The sequence below is a fragment of the Peromyscus maniculatus genome, chromosome X (assembly GCF_049852395.1).
Source record: "Peromyscus maniculatus bairdii isolate BWxNUB_F1_BW_parent chromosome X, HU_Pman_BW_mat_3.1, whole genome shotgun sequence".
In the NCBI taxonomy this organism is placed as follows: Eukaryota; Metazoa; Chordata; class Mammalia; order Rodentia; family Cricetidae; genus Peromyscus; species Peromyscus maniculatus.
Window position 1 is genome coordinate 142,887,492 of NC_134875.1, and position 17,623 is coordinate 142,905,114.

General features: G+C 41.5%; 1 long non-coding RNA gene across 1 annotated transcript; it reads left to right on the forward strand.

The window, feature by feature from the left end:
- Positions 1–1,289: 1,289 nt before the first annotated feature.
- Positions 1,290–1,872, forward strand: LOC143270903 (uncharacterized). The gene is made up of 3 exons (XR_013048117.1): positions 1,290–1,422; positions 1,597–1,681; positions 1,763–1,872. It is a non-coding gene; the product is annotated as an uncharacterized LOC143270903 (long non-coding RNA).
- Positions 1,873–17,623: the final 15,751 nt, after the last annotated feature.

The window sequence follows — 17,623 nt, forward strand, 5'->3', positions numbered from 1 at the left end:
TTCATTGCTTATTATACCACAGATACATTATGGAGTACAAAGAGATAAGGTTTAAAAGGAAGTCAAAATTTCCTTCTCTTTTTACCATACATTTACACACTCTGGATATTTTTAGGTATATGCTTACAGTATGGTATGTTCTCAAGATGTGACCATAGTAAGAAATAACATTGTGTAAATTTACATAGATTTAATCAGTTTGTAAGAACTTAAGAGTTACCTGGAAAGAAGAAGCTTAATTAAGGGATTCTCTCCATCAAATTGATCAAATTGCCTATAGTCAAGTCTATCGGACATTTTCTTGGTTAGTAATTTTTTTGATTATTATCTTATGTAGGATGTCCTGGCAGAAGGTGAGCATTAAAAAACCTGGGCCTCTGGTAATGGATGATATAAAAATGCGCATTGTCAGCCAGGCGGTGGTGGCGGCGCAAGCCTTTAATCCCAGCACTCGGGAGACAGAGGCAGGCAGATCTCTGTGAGTTTGAGGCCAGCCTGGTCTCCAAAGCAAGTTCCAGGAAAGGCGCAAAGCTACACAGAGAAACCCTGTCTCCAAAAACCAAAAAAAAAAATGCACATTGTGCAAGCTATGGGGGGTAACTCAGTAAGCAGTGTTTTTCCATGGCTCCTGCTTGATTCATTTTCTGTCTGGTTTCTGCCTTGAGTTCCTGCCCTAATCTGCTGAGATGATGCACTATGATGTGGCAATGTGAACTACATGAAGTATTTTCTCTCCAAATTGTTTTGGTCATGGTGCTTTTACCACAGCAATAGAAACCCTAACTAATATCCTCAAAGTAAGAGTTTGAAGTCAAACACAGAAAGATAAAAGGAGGATATTTTTCTATTCAAAACAAAATACCTCATGAATTTATATACATATAATCTGTTATTACATACAATATAAACTTTGTGTCTATATCTAAGATGTTTCTACAAGGTAAGTTGGTCTCAAAGTCTCCAATGAAGACACTTTGCCTAAAGTGAAACTTCTATCCTTCCACCACACAGACACTGGAGGGAAAGGAATGGGGGATGGAGGCTTTTTTTCTTTTTTTCAAATAACTATCTCTGCTATGCCCATTAGGCATTGTAGTACTTATTTGATGCATGATGTCAAAATAGAAATTACTCTTTTAAAGACTATTCACATACAAAGGGAAATTAAGCACACTGGTCTGTCATTTATGGCCAAATATGGCTATGAAGTTGTCTTCTTTGCTCATAATCCACCATTCAGCCCTAGTAGCCATGGAAACAAGAATTTTTAAAGTGAGTTAATTCTCTGTCAACTGGCAGTCACTAACATTTGGTCTTACTAGAAGAGAAAAAGAGGCAAGTATTTTACCTTCCCAGGTGGTTTTATTAATATCATTCAATTTCATAGGACAAAGAATGCCAGAAAAGACCATTGACATGTGGGTAAGTTTTTTGTAAATGCTGTTGAATATCGTAAGTGTCTAGAAGCCCCATGTGGGACTGCAGGTAGTCATTGAGCTGCCCTGCGGGTTTTAGTTGTGTAGGTCCCTGATGTTGAGTTTATGAATTAACCTCTCTCTGTTGTTTCCTTACTTACAAAATGGGGCAAATGTTTAGACGGGTGTCCTTAGAGAGTCAGATGTATGAATACTCCCGACGTGTTCAAATGAAGTTCTTCTTAAGCCAAGGACAGGAATGAATGGTAAGGATTGTGGAATCAAGGGGTTGGGGAGTCATTGCTCTGAGCTGAAATGTCTGTCTAATAGGATTTCTTTTTCTGAAGGTTTTTCCACTCTTTCTCTGACTGCATATATGGGCATTTACTGTCACTGGGAAGAACGACTGTGATCCTGCCACCTTCTAAATGAATCTTCTTATCCATAATACACAAAGGTATAAAATCTTTATGTTATATATGGGATCTTTCAAATATGGTCTTTATGAATCACATGCATCTACTCCACGTGTTTCTAACACCAGAAGAAACAGATACTGCCAAGCTAGCTCATTTTTTTTTCTGGAATAACAGCAATGTTCATTGTGTTTTCAGTACTAATCAAAGCACACTGTTCTTGTACTCCATTGCATTGGGCCTGCCTTGGAAAGGAAGATGATGTGGGCAGGGTGTTACCCAAGCCACCCTGAATTGTGAACTGATCCTGCTGAAGAAATTTCCCTAGTAGAACAGCTAGTGCCTTCACTCAGTCAGGAAACACATTCTACAGAGACTTTAGAGCAGGGGGTAGCTGTTTAGGGAAGGTTTCCTGGCAAGGAGATCCAGTGTGTAGGCCCCTTCAACCTTCTGCATGTGCAGTTGACAGTGATGTTATCCACATGCCTAGTGAGTAAATGACTCACCTCCTTCCTTCATCCTATGACTGGAATTGAGAAAAGATGCAAAGAAGTTAGTTCAAAGTTACAATACAGAGTGTAAATTGTCTGTGAAAGAAGATATATGCTCACAAAAATATGTCAGGATACTTTTTGTTTCACTGAAATGAAACTAATTGTCTAAAGATGAAATTTCAAGTAAGAGATGTGTTATAATTGGAAATATTCACTTTTATGGATTTATATGATTTTATGTGTTAATTATCCATTTCCCTATTCCTCTGACTCAGTCTCTGGACAATTTTACATATAGTATTTGGTTTACAGATACTAAAGAAGAATTGAGGGTTTTGTGTGTGTTAGATAATCACTTTACCACTGAACTCTATCCCCAGCTATATTACAGATAGATGTTGATGGGCATACTCTTTCTGGTTTCAATAAAATACATATAGCTTTCTTTAGAGAAGGGTACATTTCTGTAAAATTCACAAGATGGAATAGCATTGTACACTATCATTTATGAGGTGGATCATGTACAGATGAATTTGTATATACATATATGTATATACAAATTTATGTCGTGTGTTATTATTTTTAAATAAATGAGTTTTCTATGTGATTTTTTTATCTTTGGTTTTGTCATTAATGACTTTAGTTTGTAGTAGTCATGTAATATTATATAGTACTATATTTTAGAAATGACAATTAGTTTGAGCTTTCCTCTGCTTTTTCCTCACTTTATGGTACTAAAATATTTAGAAATTGCAAATACAGGTAAAATAAGCATTTAATTACATATGATATTGCAAACTCTCTTCTCATTGTCAGTTCTAAGAATTGAAATTCCTAGTCAACAAATATTATTATCTACTCTGTGAAGAATAATAATCTGTATATAGACCACTGAAATATCTTTATGTGACAACAAGGACAAGGTATGAGAGCTCAGTGCTCTCTAAGCCATGACTCCTTCTGTTTTCCTGCCTTCCCTTGTATTCTCACTGACTCTATTCTTCTTTGATGCCTTCTTCAGATTTGCCAACATGAAGGAGTACATCTTTAAGTTCAGTGGCCTGATTTGTAGTACATCAGCTTTGGTATTTGAAATCATCCTTGCAAACAGCCAATGCTGGCGCCTGTGGGAGTTTAACAACAAGCTTGTGCAATTTGTGTCAATTGGACTCTGGGAAGCTTATTACACTCAGGACTTTAACATCTCTGGGTCTATGACCAGGATGTTGGTTCACACCCCTATCAATGAAACCTGGAACAAGTCATCAGAATTTCAGTATTTACAAGTCCTGATAGCATGGGCCATTTTGATGAAAATCCTTGTCCTGATTTTCACTTCAGTGGCCATTAAGATCAGCTGCATGGAAGGCCCATTCATTGATATCCAGCTGTTTTGCTACAAGATGTCTGTCATAATTTTGGCTGTGAGCAGCCTTTTCACACTTGTTACTGTGACCTTGAACCACCTAGTAGACATCTATGGGCAAACCACTCTTGACTTTTCACCCGACTTCCCCGTTAAAATGGAGGACATTATAAAGAAACAGTGCACAAAGGTGTTCTCAATGGGTGTCCTGACAGCCACGATGTCACTCTTTGGCGTGATTTTGTTTCTCTGTGAGATGATCTTCTTGACAGTACAGAGTCAGGTGAAGGCCCGGTGTGATTCCAACCTGGCTGAGCAAAAGGTCTGAAGTGAGGGATCTGGCATTTTAACATCTGCCAGGAGAATCCTTGAAGAAATTGCCCTTTGTACACAGTACTGTGTAATCACCAATTCATTCTATATAAAATATCAACTTGATTTCTGGGAGTGTGTCTCAGTTTTATTCCTTCCTTGCTGCCAAATGCATTCCATTCTTTAAATGATTTCACATACTAAACTGCAGGTCGTGATCCCATTCGACAGTGCCAACAAGCAATAGCAAGAAAGAGTACAGTACAAAGGCATGTTTCCTAAGTAAACCTAGTGAATCCCATGAGCAATAAGGTTTGCAAGTAAGCAGACACCTCAACACAATAAAAGAAACCACATTCTTGTGTGGAGACACTTAAGTATTCAAATCTCTGAAAGGTAGAGCAGGATGTTTTAGCCTTGGCACTGCTGGGAGTGTGGGATGCTCTCTTGGAGAAAGAAGGCAATGCTGTTCACTGAGTATGCTATTGCCATCTGTATTCTCTCTCTTAGAAGGCAGTACCCATCTCCTATTTCCACAGTCATGAATAAATGCCACAAATGCCCAGGCATTTCCAGTGTGTTCTGATAGTCCATGTGGTGGGTAGCATAGGACCATTCTAATCTATCAGCCATCCTTTAGGACCCTAAAAAAATCCTGGTTTTCTCCCTGGAACCTTAGTCCCTATTCTTTATTAGGTCCGCTTTCTGAGTGTGTGTTACACTGACTGAATACTTTCCCTGAGTGAATCTAAATCAGTGGTTCTCAAACCTGTGGTTTGTGGCCCCTTTTCGGGGTTGAATGACACTTTCACAGGGATTGCCTAAGACCATTGCAAAACACAGATATTTACGTTATGATTAATAACAAAAGAAAATTGCAGTTATGAAGTAGTAATGAAAATAACTTTATGGTTGGGGTTGGGGGTCACTGCAACATGGGGAAGTGTATTAGAGTGTCACAGCATTAGGAAGTTTGAGAATAACTAGATCTTCCATCTCCATTACCACCACCCACCATATTACATACCTGTTTGATTTCTCTGACAAAGTACATAACATGAGCAAGTAAAGGAAGGAAAGTTGAACTGGCTCTTAATTTGAGTAAATATACATCATTACTGTGAGATCAAGGGGGGCAAGAGTCCCAAGTTGCTTGCTACATTGCATTGGTAGTTAGGGAGCAGGGAGAGTAGTTAGAGCACTGCAGATGCTCCCCTTGCTCTCTCCTGGTTAAGCAGCCCGGAACCTCAGTCCAAGGAATGATGCTACTCTCTTTCAGATGGTTCTTCCCAGCCCAATTAACCTCATCTTAACCTATTTGAGACATTTCCTTAGGCTTCTGTATTTCTTGATTATAGATCCTGTTCACTCAACATTCAATATTAACCATTCCCAATCCTCTTCTTGAAAATTTATGGTCCAAATATATCAATTTTTAAGATTTAATTTTATTGTATTTTACAATATTATTTAATTCTACATATCAGCCTCAGATTCCCATGTTTTCCCTTCTCCTGCCCGGCTCCCCTTCCTCCACCGAGGACCAGGATCGACCTGGTAGACTCAGTCCAGGCAGGTCCAGTCTTCACCTCCCAGGCTGAGCAACGTATCCCTGCATAGGCCCCAGGTTTCACACAGACAACTCATGCACTGAGCACAGGACCCAACACACTGCCTGGATGCCTCACAAACAGATCAAGCCAATCAACTGTCTCAACTCTTCAGAGGGCCTGATCCAGTTGGGAGCCCCTGAGCCATTGGTTCATAATTCATGTGTTTCCATTCATTTGGCTATTTGTCCCTGTGCTTTATTCAACTTTGGTTTCAACCATTCTGTCTCATATCATCCCTCCTCTTTCTTGGCTATTGGAATCCCAGAGCTCCACCCATGGCCTAGCCATGGATCTCTGCATCCAGTTCCCTCAATCATTGGATGGGGTTTCTAGCACAACAATTAGGGTGTTTGGCCATCCTATCACCAGAGTAGGTCAGTTCGGGCTATCTTCTGACCATTGCCAGCAGTCTATTGTGGGGGCTTCTTTATTGATTTCTGTGGGCCTCTCTAGCACTTTGCTTCTTCCTATTCTCATGTTGTCTTCATTCACCATGGTCTCCTATTCCTTGTTATCCCTCTCTGTTCCTGATCCAGCTGGTATCTCCTGCTCCCCCAAGCTCTCTTTCCCTCGACCCTCGCCCTTCATTACCCCCACTCATGTCCAAGCTGTTCATGTAGATCTCATCCATTTCTCTGACATTGGGCAATTCCCGTGTCTTTCTTGGGCTTCTGTTTTCCAGGTACTCTCCCTAGTGTTGTGAGTAGCAGGCCAGTCATCCTTGTTCCACATCTAATATCCTCCTATGAGTGAGTGCATACCATGGTTGTCTTTGTGAGTTTGGGTTACCTCACCCAGGATGATTTTTTCTAGATCAATTCATTTGCCTGCACCCCTTAGGATGTCATTGTTTTTTCTATGCTGAGTAGTATTACATTGTGTATATATACCACATTTTATTTATCCATTCTTCAGTTGAAGGGCATCTAGGTTGTTTTCTGTTTCTGGCTATCAGAAACAATGCTGATATGAACATTGCTGAGCAAGTGCCCTTGTGGTATGATTGAGCATTCCTTGGGAATATGCCTCAGAGTTGTATAGCTGGATCTTGGGGGAGATTAATTCCCAATTTTCTAAGAAAGTGCCATATTGATTTCAAAAGTGGGTGTACAAGTTTGCATTCCCACCAGCAGTGGAGGAGTGTTCCCCTAGCTCCACATCCTCTCCATCATAAGGTATGTTCAGTGTTTTTGATCTTAGCCATTCTGACAGGCATAAGGTGATATCTCAGAGTTGTTTGGATTAGCACTTCCATGATGATTAGGGATGTTGAGCAATTCCTTAAATGTTTTTCAGCCATTTGAGTTTCCTCTGTTGAGAATTCTCTGTTTAGTTCTATAGCCCAATTTTTATTTGGACTGTTGGGCATTTTGATGTTTAATTTCTTGAGTTCCTTATATATCCTGGATATCAGTCCTCTGTCAGATGTGGAGTTGGTGAAGATCTTTTCCCATTCTGTAGGCTGTTGCTTTGCCTTGTTGACCATATACTTTGCTCTACAAAAGCTTCTCAGTTTCAAGTAGTCCCATTCATTGATTGTTTCTCTCAGTGTCTGAGCTACTGTTATTATATTTAGGCAGTGATCTCTGGTGCCAATGTGTTCAAGACTACTTCCTACTTTCTCTTCTAGCAGGTTCAGAGTAGCTGGATTTATGTTTAGGCCTTTGATCCACTTGAACTTAGATTTTGTGCACGGTGATAGATATGGATCTATTTGCAGCCTTCTACATATTGATATCCAGTTATGCCAGCACCATTTGTTGAAGATGCTTTCTTTTTTCCATTGGACACTCTTGGCTTCTTTGTCAAAATTTATATGTTCATAGGTGTGCAGATTAATGCCAGAGTTTCATTTAGAATTCAGGGTAATTGTAGCCTTATAGAGGAGTTTGGTAATATTCCTTCTGTTTCTATTGTGTGGAGCAATTTAGGGAGTATTGGTTTTAACTCTTCTTTGACGATCTGGCAGAATTCTGCACTGAAAACATCTGGTCCTGGGCTTTTCTTGCTTGGGAGATTTTAATGACTGTTTCTATTTCCTTAAGGGTTATTGGACTATTTAAATATTTCATCTGGTCTTGATTTAACTTAGGTATATAGTACCTAACCAGAAAATTATTCATTTCTTTCAGATTATCCAGTTTTGTGGAGTAGAGGTTTTTGAAGTATGACTTGATGACTCTCTGGATTTCCTCAATGTCTGTTGTTATGTCCCCCTTTTCATTTCTGATTTTGCTAATTTGGATGCTCTCTCTCTGTCTTTTGGTCAGTTGGATAAAGGCTTGTCTATCTTGTTGATTTTCTCAAAGAACCAACTCTTTGTTTCATTAATTTTTTGTATTGTTCTCTTTGTTTCTATTTTATTGATTTCACTTATCACTTTGATAATTTCCTGGCATCTATTCTTCCTGGGAGACTTTGCTTCTTCTTTTTCTAGAGCTTTCAGGTGTGCTGTTAAGTCACTAGTGTGCAATTTCTCCAACTTCTTATGTGGGCATTTAGTGCTATGAATATTCCTCTTTGTACTGCTTTCATAGTGTCCCATAAGTTTGGGTATGTGGTGTCTTCAGTTTCATTGATCTCAAGGAAGTGTGTAATTTCTTTCTTTATTTCTTCCCTAACCCACTGGTGATTCAGTTGAGCATTATTCAGTTTTCTTGAGATTGTAGTTTTTCTGTAGTTTTTGTTGTTGTTGAAATCTAACTTTAAACCATGGTGGTCTGATAGAACACAGAAGGTTATTCAAATTGTTTTGTATCTGTTGAGATTTGCTTTGTGACAAAGTATGTGGTTGATTTTACAGAAGGTCCCATTGGGTGTTGAGAAGAAGGATTATTCTTTTTTGTTAGGATGGAATGTTCTGTAGATACTGATTAAGTCCATTTGTATTGTGATATCAATTAAGTCCTTTATTTCTCTGTTAAATTTCGATTTGGGATATCTGTGCAGTGGTGAAAGTCGGGTGTTGAATTTGCCCACTATTAATGTGTGGGGTTTTATATGTCCAACATATCATTTTTATTACATTAATTTGTTTGTGAGTGTTTGTGTGCGCACGTGTGTGTGTGTTTGTGTGTGGTTGTATGGGAACATTTGTTCCATGGCTTGTGGTGATGTTATATGGGACTTGGTAAGCAGTAGCCATCTAGGGGTATATAAATTTCATTAATTCAAGTGGACAAAATATGTATGTGCTGGAAATTAAACCCAAACAGGACAGAGAGTAGAGTGACTGGTGAAGAATGTAGAGTTACATCTATAGATATGTGACGAGGAATTTTTAAATTGCTGCCAATGGGATTGAAAGTAACAGAGATATGAGTGTTCCTGACGAAAAGTATCTATTATAAACTCAATATACCCAGACTCAAGCACAGAAGCAAGATCAGATGTCACAAACTCTTTTGATTATGAGCAATATGTGGCAGATGACAGGATATAGAATCATAAAATGAAAAGACTTCTAAACATGTATATGAGAATATTTAGGCTAGGATAAGTGAGTTGGATGATTTATGATAAATATAGGTGGCATCATTCCATGAGCAGTGGACTCAGACTGCACAAAAAAGAAGACATCTAGAACATCAGAAACATTCATAGCTCTCTGCTCCATGGTGACAGGCACAGAGTGACCAGAAGCCTCATATTTGCTACACCATACACTCTCTGCTGTTACAGTACCCTCAACCTGTGAGAAAATAATGTTCAAATATCCACTCATTTCTTCCTTTCATCATGTCAGATATTTGTCCCAACAATCAGACAGGAACGTAACATAGAAAAGTGGTCCTTGGAATAGTATTCTTCAAGTTAATGTTATTTTTTTTTTAAGTAAATTTATTTTACAACATCATTTATTTCAACATAATAGCCACAGATTCCCCTGTTCTCCCACTCTCGTCCCCCTCCCCCTCCCCCCTCCCCACCCCCATTCCCACCTCCTCCAGATCAAGGTCTCCCCCGAGGACCGGGATCGACCTGGTAGACTCAGTCCAGCCAGGTCCAGTCCCGCCCTCCCAGACGGAGCCAAGCGTCCCTGCATAGGTCCCAGGATTCAAACAGCCAACTCATACAACGAGCCCAGGACCCGGCACCAACACACAGCTGCCTCCCAGACAGATCAAGCCAAATGACTGTCTCACCCGTTCAGGGGGCCTGATCCAGTTGGGGCCCCTCAGCCTTTGGTTCATAGATCCTGTGCTTCCATTCATTTAGTTATTTGTCCCTGTGCTTTATCCAACCTTGGCTTCAACAATTCTCGCTCATATAAACCCTCTTCTTTCTCATTAATTAGACTCCCAGTGCTCCACCAGGGGCCCAGCCGAGGATGTCTGCATGCAGATTCCTCAGACCTTCCTTGGATGGGGTTTATGGCACAACTAACAGGGTGCCTGGCCATCCCATCACCACAGTAGGTCAGTTCCTGCTGTCTCTCGACCATTGCCAGCAGTCTTTTGTGGGGGTATCTTTGTGGATCTCCGTGGGCCTCCCTAGCTCTCTGCTTCCTCCCCTTCTCATGTGGTCTTCATTTACCATGGTCTCCTATTCTTTGTTCTCACTCTCTTTTCTTGATCCAGCTAGGATCTCCCGCTCTCTTTCCCTTGACCGTTGCCCTTCATTGTTCCCACTCATGACCAGGCTGTTCATGTAGATCTCATCCATTTCTCCGTGTCTTTTTTGGGGTCTCGTTTTCCAGGTAGCCTCAGTGGTGATGTGAGTAGCAGTCCAGTCATCCTTGTTCCACATCTAGCATCTTCCTATGAGTGAGTACATACCATATTTGTCTTTCTGAGTCTGGGTTACCTCACTCAGGATGATTTTTTCTAGATCCATCCATTTGTCTGCAAACCGTATGATGTCACTGTTTTTCTCTGCTGAGTATTATTCCATTGTGTATATGTGCCACAATTTATTTATCCATTCTTCAGTTGAAGGGCATCTAGGTTGTTTCCAGGTTTTGGCTATTACAAACAATGCTGATATGAACATAGCTGAGCAAGTGCTCTTGTGGTATGATTGAGCATTTCTTGGGTATATTCCCAAAAGTGGTATAGCTGGATCTTGGGCGAGATTGATTCCCAATTTTTTAAGAAAGCACCATATTGATTTCCAAGACTTTTATCATGATGGGGTGTTGGATTTTGTCAAATGCCTTTTCTGCATCTAGTGAGATGATCATGTGGTTTTTTTCTTTGAGTTTGTTTATATGGTGTAATATGTTGATGGACTTTCGTATGTTGAACCACCCTTGCATCCCTGGGATGAAGCCTACTTGATCACAGTGGATAATTGTTCTGATGTGTTCTTGGAATCTGTTTGCCAATATTTTATTGAGTATTTTTGCATCAATATTCATGAGGGAGATCGGTCTGTAGTTTTCTTTCTTTGTTGTATCCTTGTTTGGTTTAGGAATCAGGGTAATTGTAGCCTCATAGAAGGAGTTTGGTAATGTTCCTTCTTTTTCTATTATGTGGAACAATTTAGAGAGTATTGGAATTAACTCTTCTTTGAAGATCTGGTAGAATTTTGCGCTGAAACCATCTGGTCCTGGGCTTTTTTTGGTTGGGAGACTTTTAATGACTCTTTCTATTTCCTTAGGGGTTATTGGGCTATTTAAATAGTTTATCTCGTCTTGATTTAACTTAGGTATGTGGTAATTATCCAGAAAAATGTCCATTTCTTTTAGGTTTTCCAGTTTTGTGGAGTAGAGGTTTTCGAAATACGACCTTATAATTCTCTGGATTTCCTCAATGTCTGTTGTTATGTCCCCCTTTTCATTTCTGATTTTGTTGATTTGGATTCTCTCTCTCTGTCTTTTGGTTAGTTTGGATAAGGGCTTGTCTATCTTGTTGATTTTCTCAAAGAACAAACTCTTTGTTTCATTAATTTTTTGTATTATTCTCTTAGTTTCTGATTTATTAATTTCACCTCTCACTTTGATAATTTCCTGGCGTCTATTCTTCCTGGGGGACTTTGCTTCTTCTTGTTCTAGAGCTTTCAGGTGTGCTGTTAAGTCACTAGTGTGAGATTTCTCCAACATCATGTGGTCATTTAGTGCTATGAATTTCCCTCTTAGCCCATAAGTTTGGGTATGTGGTGTCTTCATTTTCATTGATCTCTAGGAAGTCTTTAATTTCTTTCTTTATTTCTTCCTTAACCCTTTGGTGATTCAGTTGAGCATTATTCATTTTCCATGAGATTGTAGGTTTTCTGTAGTTTTTGGTGTTGTTGAAATCTAACTTTAAACCATGGTGGTCTGATAGAACACCGGAGGTTATTCTAATTGTTTTGTATCTGTTGAGATTTGCTTTGTGGCCAAGTATGTGGTCGATTTTAGAGAAAGTTCCATGGGGTGCTGAGAAGAATATATATTCTTTCTTGTTAGGATGGAATGTTCTGTAGATATCTATTAGGTCCAATTGGGTCATGACATCAGTTAATTCCTTTATTCCTCTGTTAAGTTTCGATTTGGGAGATCTGTCCAGTGGTGAAAGTCGGGTGTTGAGATCTCCCGCTATTAATGTGTGGGGTTTTATATGTGGTTTAAGCTTTAGTAATGTTTCTTTTACATATGTGGGTGCCCTTGTGTTTGGGGCATAAATGTTCAGAATTGAAACTTCATCTTGGTGGATCTTTCCTGTGATGAGTATGTAATGTTCTTCTTTATCTCTTTTGATTGATTTTAGTTTGAAGTCTATTTTGTTGGATATCAGGATGGCTACCCCTGCTTGTTTCTTAAGACCATTTGATTGGAAAGTCTTTTCCCAGCCTTTTATTCTTAGGTAGTGTCTGTCTTTGAATTTGAGATGTGTTTCTTGTATGCAGCAGAAAGTTGGGTTCTGCTTTCGTATCCATTCTGTAAGTCTATGTCTTTTTATAGGTGAATTAAGTCCGTTGATATTAAGGGATATTAATGACCAGTGATTGTTAATCCCTGTTATTTTTGGTGGTAGTGTGTGTGTACTTCCCTTCTTTGTGGTTTACTGTTGTGGCTTTATCTATTGCCTGTGTTTTCAAGTGTGTATCTGACTTCCTTCGGTTGGAATTTTCCTTCTAGTGCTTTCTGTAGGGCTGGGTTTGTGGATAGGTATTGTTTAAATCTGGCTTTGTATTCGAATGTCTTGTTCCTTCTGTCTATGATGATTGAAAGTTTTGCTGGGTATATTAGTCTGGGCTGACATCCATGGTCTCTTAGTGTCTGGATTACATCTGACCAGGTCCCTCTGGCTTTCAAAGTCTCCATTGAGTATTCCGGTGTTATTCTGATGGGCTTACCTTTATAGGTCACTTTGCCTTTTTCCTTGGCTGCTCTTAATATTCTTTCTTTATTCTGTACATTTAGTTGTTTAATTATTATGTGTCGAGGGGACTTTTTTTGGGGGTCTAGTCTGTTTGGTGTTCTATAGGCTTCTTGTATCTTCATAGGCATTTCCTTCTTTAAGTTGGGAAAGTTTTCTTCTATAATTTTGTTGAATATATTTTCTGTGCCTTTGAGTTGGTATTCTTCACCTTCTTCTATCCCTATAATTCGTAGGTTTGGTCTTTTCATGGTGTCCCAGATTTCTTGGACATTTTGGTTCATGACTTTGTTGGCTTTAGTGTTTCCTTCGACTGATGAAACTATTTCTTCGACTGTATCTTCAATGCCTGAGATCCTCTCTTCCACCTCTTGCATTCTGTTGGTTGTACTTGCATCCGAAATTCCTGATCTTTTACTCAGGTTTTCTATTTCCAGCATTCCCTCTGTTTGTGTCTTCTTTATTTTTTCAATTTCCCTTTTCAGTTCTTGGACTGTTTCCATTGTTCGTTTCATTGCTTTTTCATGATTTTCTTTCAGTGCTTTATTGTTTTCTTCCAGGACTTTATTGTTTTCTTCTAATTTGTTTGCCCTTTCCTCTAGTTGTTTACAGCATTCTTCCAATTTTCTTGTCTTTTCCTCTACACAAGCCTCTACCTTCTTCATCAAGTTACTCATAAGGCTACTTTCTTCTGCTTCTTCCAATTTTTGGTGTTCAGGTCTAGATGTTGGAGGCGGGCTAGGTTCTGGTGATGCTGTATTGCTCTTCATTTTGTTGTATGTACTTCTGCCTTGATGTCTGCCCATCTCCTTGTGGTTCCTTCTTGGTCTTATCAGTGTACTTGTTTCAGAAAGAGCTGACAGATTCAGGAAGACTCTCTCTCTTGTCCAAAAGGGAGTTCTCTTGTCCAACTCTCTGGTCCAGAAGGGAAGTCGGTGGCAGGCTCTGGTCCAGAATGGCTGTCGGGGACACTCTGGGAGCTGGGGGCCAGTCTCTAAGTCTCAGGAAGTGGCTTGGGTCTCGGGCAGATGGGCGTGGGGGCAGGGCGTGGAGAATGCAGGGGCTGCCAGTGGGCTTGGAAAAGGGGATCCCTCCTGGTGGGGCTAGAAGTGGAGCTGTCCGGTGGCCAGAACCTGGTGCCAAGTTGGGCAGGTCTTCCCGGAGTGGCTGGTGCCCAGGGATGGGGTCCGGGTTGGACCCAGGTACTCACCTCTGGTCCAGAAGGGAAGTCGGGGGCAGGCTGGGAACTGGGGACCTGTCTCTAAGTCTCAGGAAGTGGCTGGGGTCTCGGGCAGATGGGCGTGGGGGCAGGGCGTGGAGATTGCAGGGGCTGCCGGGGGGCTTGGAAAAGGCGATCCCTCCCGGTGGTGCTAGAAGGGGAGCTGGCGGTGGCCAGAACCTTTTGCCAAGTTGGGCAGGTCTTCCCAAGTGGTTGGTGCCCAGGGATGGGGTCCGGATTGGACCCAGGTACTCACCTCTGGTCCAGAAGGGAAGTCGGGGGCAGGCTATCAAGTTAATGTTATTAACCTAACCATGAACTAATTAAACTTTTGAAATCAGTACTTGTGTAATGTGGAAATATTTGGACCTATGCCTTAGAAATGCACTCAAATGTTCTAAAAAAAGTGTTTAATTGGCCATTACACGGGGAATGTGCAATTCTAGAAGGATGTGGAGAGGTGGGAGCTGCTCATGAGTATTCAAAGAGGATCAAGGACTGTAAGGTGAAAGGGGCCAGTGGTCATTCATGTTCTCTGCTGGCACAGAGCTGGCTGCATTGTATCTGTGTCCTAAAAGCCTGAATATGGCTGAACTTAAATTTGTAGAATAATTTGTCTTGTGGAGGACATTACAAAGCAGGATCACCTTCAGGTTGTGGCACAGGAAATGATAAGGACTCTTACATAGGTTTATAATACAAAGAAAATCAACAATTTGGACTAAAACCACAGTCATTTGAAAACAGAGAGCCCTAATTGAAACCTGTTTGAAAAGTCCTTGGCAGCTGTGCTGTGGGATGTTCTGTATTGCAAATGTGTTGCTCCGATTGGTTAGTAAATAAAACACTGATGGCCCAGTAGTCAGGCAGGAGGAGGTATAAAGGCGGGACAAGGAGGAGAAGAATTCTGGGAAGTGGAAGGCTGAGTCAGATACACTGCCAGCAGCCATGATGACAAGCTGCATGTGAAGATGCCAGTAAGCTATGAGTCATGTTGCAAGGTATAGATTTATGGAAATGGATTAATTTAAGCTATAAGAACAGTTAGCAAGAAGCCTGCCATGGCCATAAAGTTTGTAAGCGAAATAAGTCTCTGTGTTTACTTGGTTGGGTCTGAGCAGCTGTGGGACTGGCAGGTGACAAAGTTTTGTCCTCACAGTTGGCAAGGCAGGGAAACTCTAGCCACACACCTGAGATTCACCCACCTGGGGATGTACCTCTCTGTGGTCAGCACATGGAGGCTGCCCTAAAGAAAAGCTGTAAGGTACTCCTTACCCTCACTTATGGTTACTCTAAGGCCTGCAGAGGGGTTTGGGGTGTTTCTTGCCTGTATTTGTCCTCTCATAAGTACAAAGATCAAAACTGTCACAATGTGGGATTTTGTGATTTTCCTAAATCACATGATCACTTGGGGTTTTAATTGTTTTCAAAGATTCACTCTATGATAGATGGTACCTCACCAGCACGACACAGTTATCAACTGGCTGTTCCAGATCCTATATATACACAGACAAATGTGTCCTAATGCAGCCTTCTTGACTGGCATGAAGAATCTGCTTTCCAACCAAGGGCTCCCTTCTTTCTGGTCAATAACGGGAAACATCATGTCTTCTCAGCAAGAATTAGCCAGAACTCCATTTGCACACAGTCTGGTGCCATCCAATGTTAATCTCTGAGAAAGGGCAATGGAGGGAATTTGAGGGAAATTGTTTATTCTAAAAAATTATGCCGATCCAAGATGGCGGAGATAAGCAGACGCAGGTAGGCCTGTGGCAGCGGCCCGCAGAGGTGGATGGGTCCGGCGGCAGCGGCCGACAGGGACATTTAGGCTGGCGGTAGCCGGCGGAGACATTCAGGCCCAGCGGCGGCCCACAGAGGTGGACAGGCCCTGCTGCAGAGATAAGCAGACAGAGGTGGACGGGCCCGGCGGTGGCGGCCGGCAGAGACATTCAGGCCCAGCGGCGGCGGCCCACAGAAGTAGACAGGCCACTGGGCAGAAACGGGCGGATGCAGGTGGGTCCGCAGCGGCGACTCGCGAAGGTGGAAGGGCCCGGTGGCAGTGGCCGACAGGGACATACAGGCCCAGCGGCAACCGGGAGACACATACACGCCTGGTGGCAGTTCGCAGAGGTGGATGGGCCCGGCAGCAGTGACGGGCAGGGGTAGGTAGGCCCGCGGTGGCAGCCGGCAGAGACATACAGGCCCATTGGCCGCCCGCAGAGGCAGACAGACCCAGGGACATACAGGCCCTGCGGCGGAGACAAGTGGACCCAGGTGGGCCTGTGGTGGCGGGCCACAGGGGTGGACAGGCCCAGGGACGGAGAGGGGTGGACGCAGCTTGGAACGGGGACGCCCCTAGCCCCAACACCTGGGGAAGAGGTTATCTCCGTGGGTCAGAACCAGGGCGAGTCTGGGCACTCCGTTTGGGGACAACCCAGGGCCCAACTGCTGATCCTGTGAAACCCAACAACTTGGAAGAGTTGGTGAGACTACCCTGCTCAGCTGAAACCCATCTGGGAGAGGATTCAGATGCCTACAGTTTGAAGTCTGAAGAAACAAGATCAGCTGAGGAGTTGACAAATGAACAAAACGTGACCTGGGAACACAGAAGAAGGCGCTACCCAGCCACTAAACCAGATCACCAGAATCATAAGTATATAATTCATCGACTGAAATCAGCTGTCCCTGAAGAAACAGCCCAATAGCACCAATTTAACCAAGAACCCCTACTAAACCAAGACTAAAAATTAGAACAAGAGAGGCACTCTCAGACACAGACACCACCTGCACCGCACAGAGGAAAATATGAGTAGACGCCAGTGCAAAAATACAGGCAACAACATAAAGACCTATATGGCAACATCAGAACCTAGTGATTCTATACCTGCAAGACCTAAACATACCATGACAGAAGAAACAGAAGAGATCAACCCTAAAAATGACTTTAAGAAGATGATAGAGGCCCTTAAAGAAGAAATAAAACATTCCCTCAATGAGGAAATAAAAACTTTCCTTAAAGAGGAAATGAAAAACTACCTTAAAGAGGAAATAAAAACTTTCCTTAAACAGGAAATGAAACACTCTCTTAAAGAGGAAATAAGAACTTCCCTTAAAGAGGAAATGAAAAACTCCATTAAAGAGGAAATTAAAAACTCCCTTAAAGAAATGGAAGAAAAAATGAACAAAAAATGGGAAGAAATCAAATCAAGCCAAGAAAAAGCAATTAAACAGATGAAAGAAACATTCCAAGTTCTGAAAAATGAATTTGAGACAATAAAGAAAACACATGCTGAGGGAATGCTGGAAATAGAAATCCTGACAAAACGAACAGGAACTATAGAAACAAGCATAACCAACCGATTGCAAGAGATGGAACAGAGAATCTCTGACACTCAAGACATGATAGAGAAAATAGATTCGTCAGTCAAAGAAAATACTAAAGACAAAAAAGTTGTAACACAAAACGTCCAGGAAATTTGGGACACCA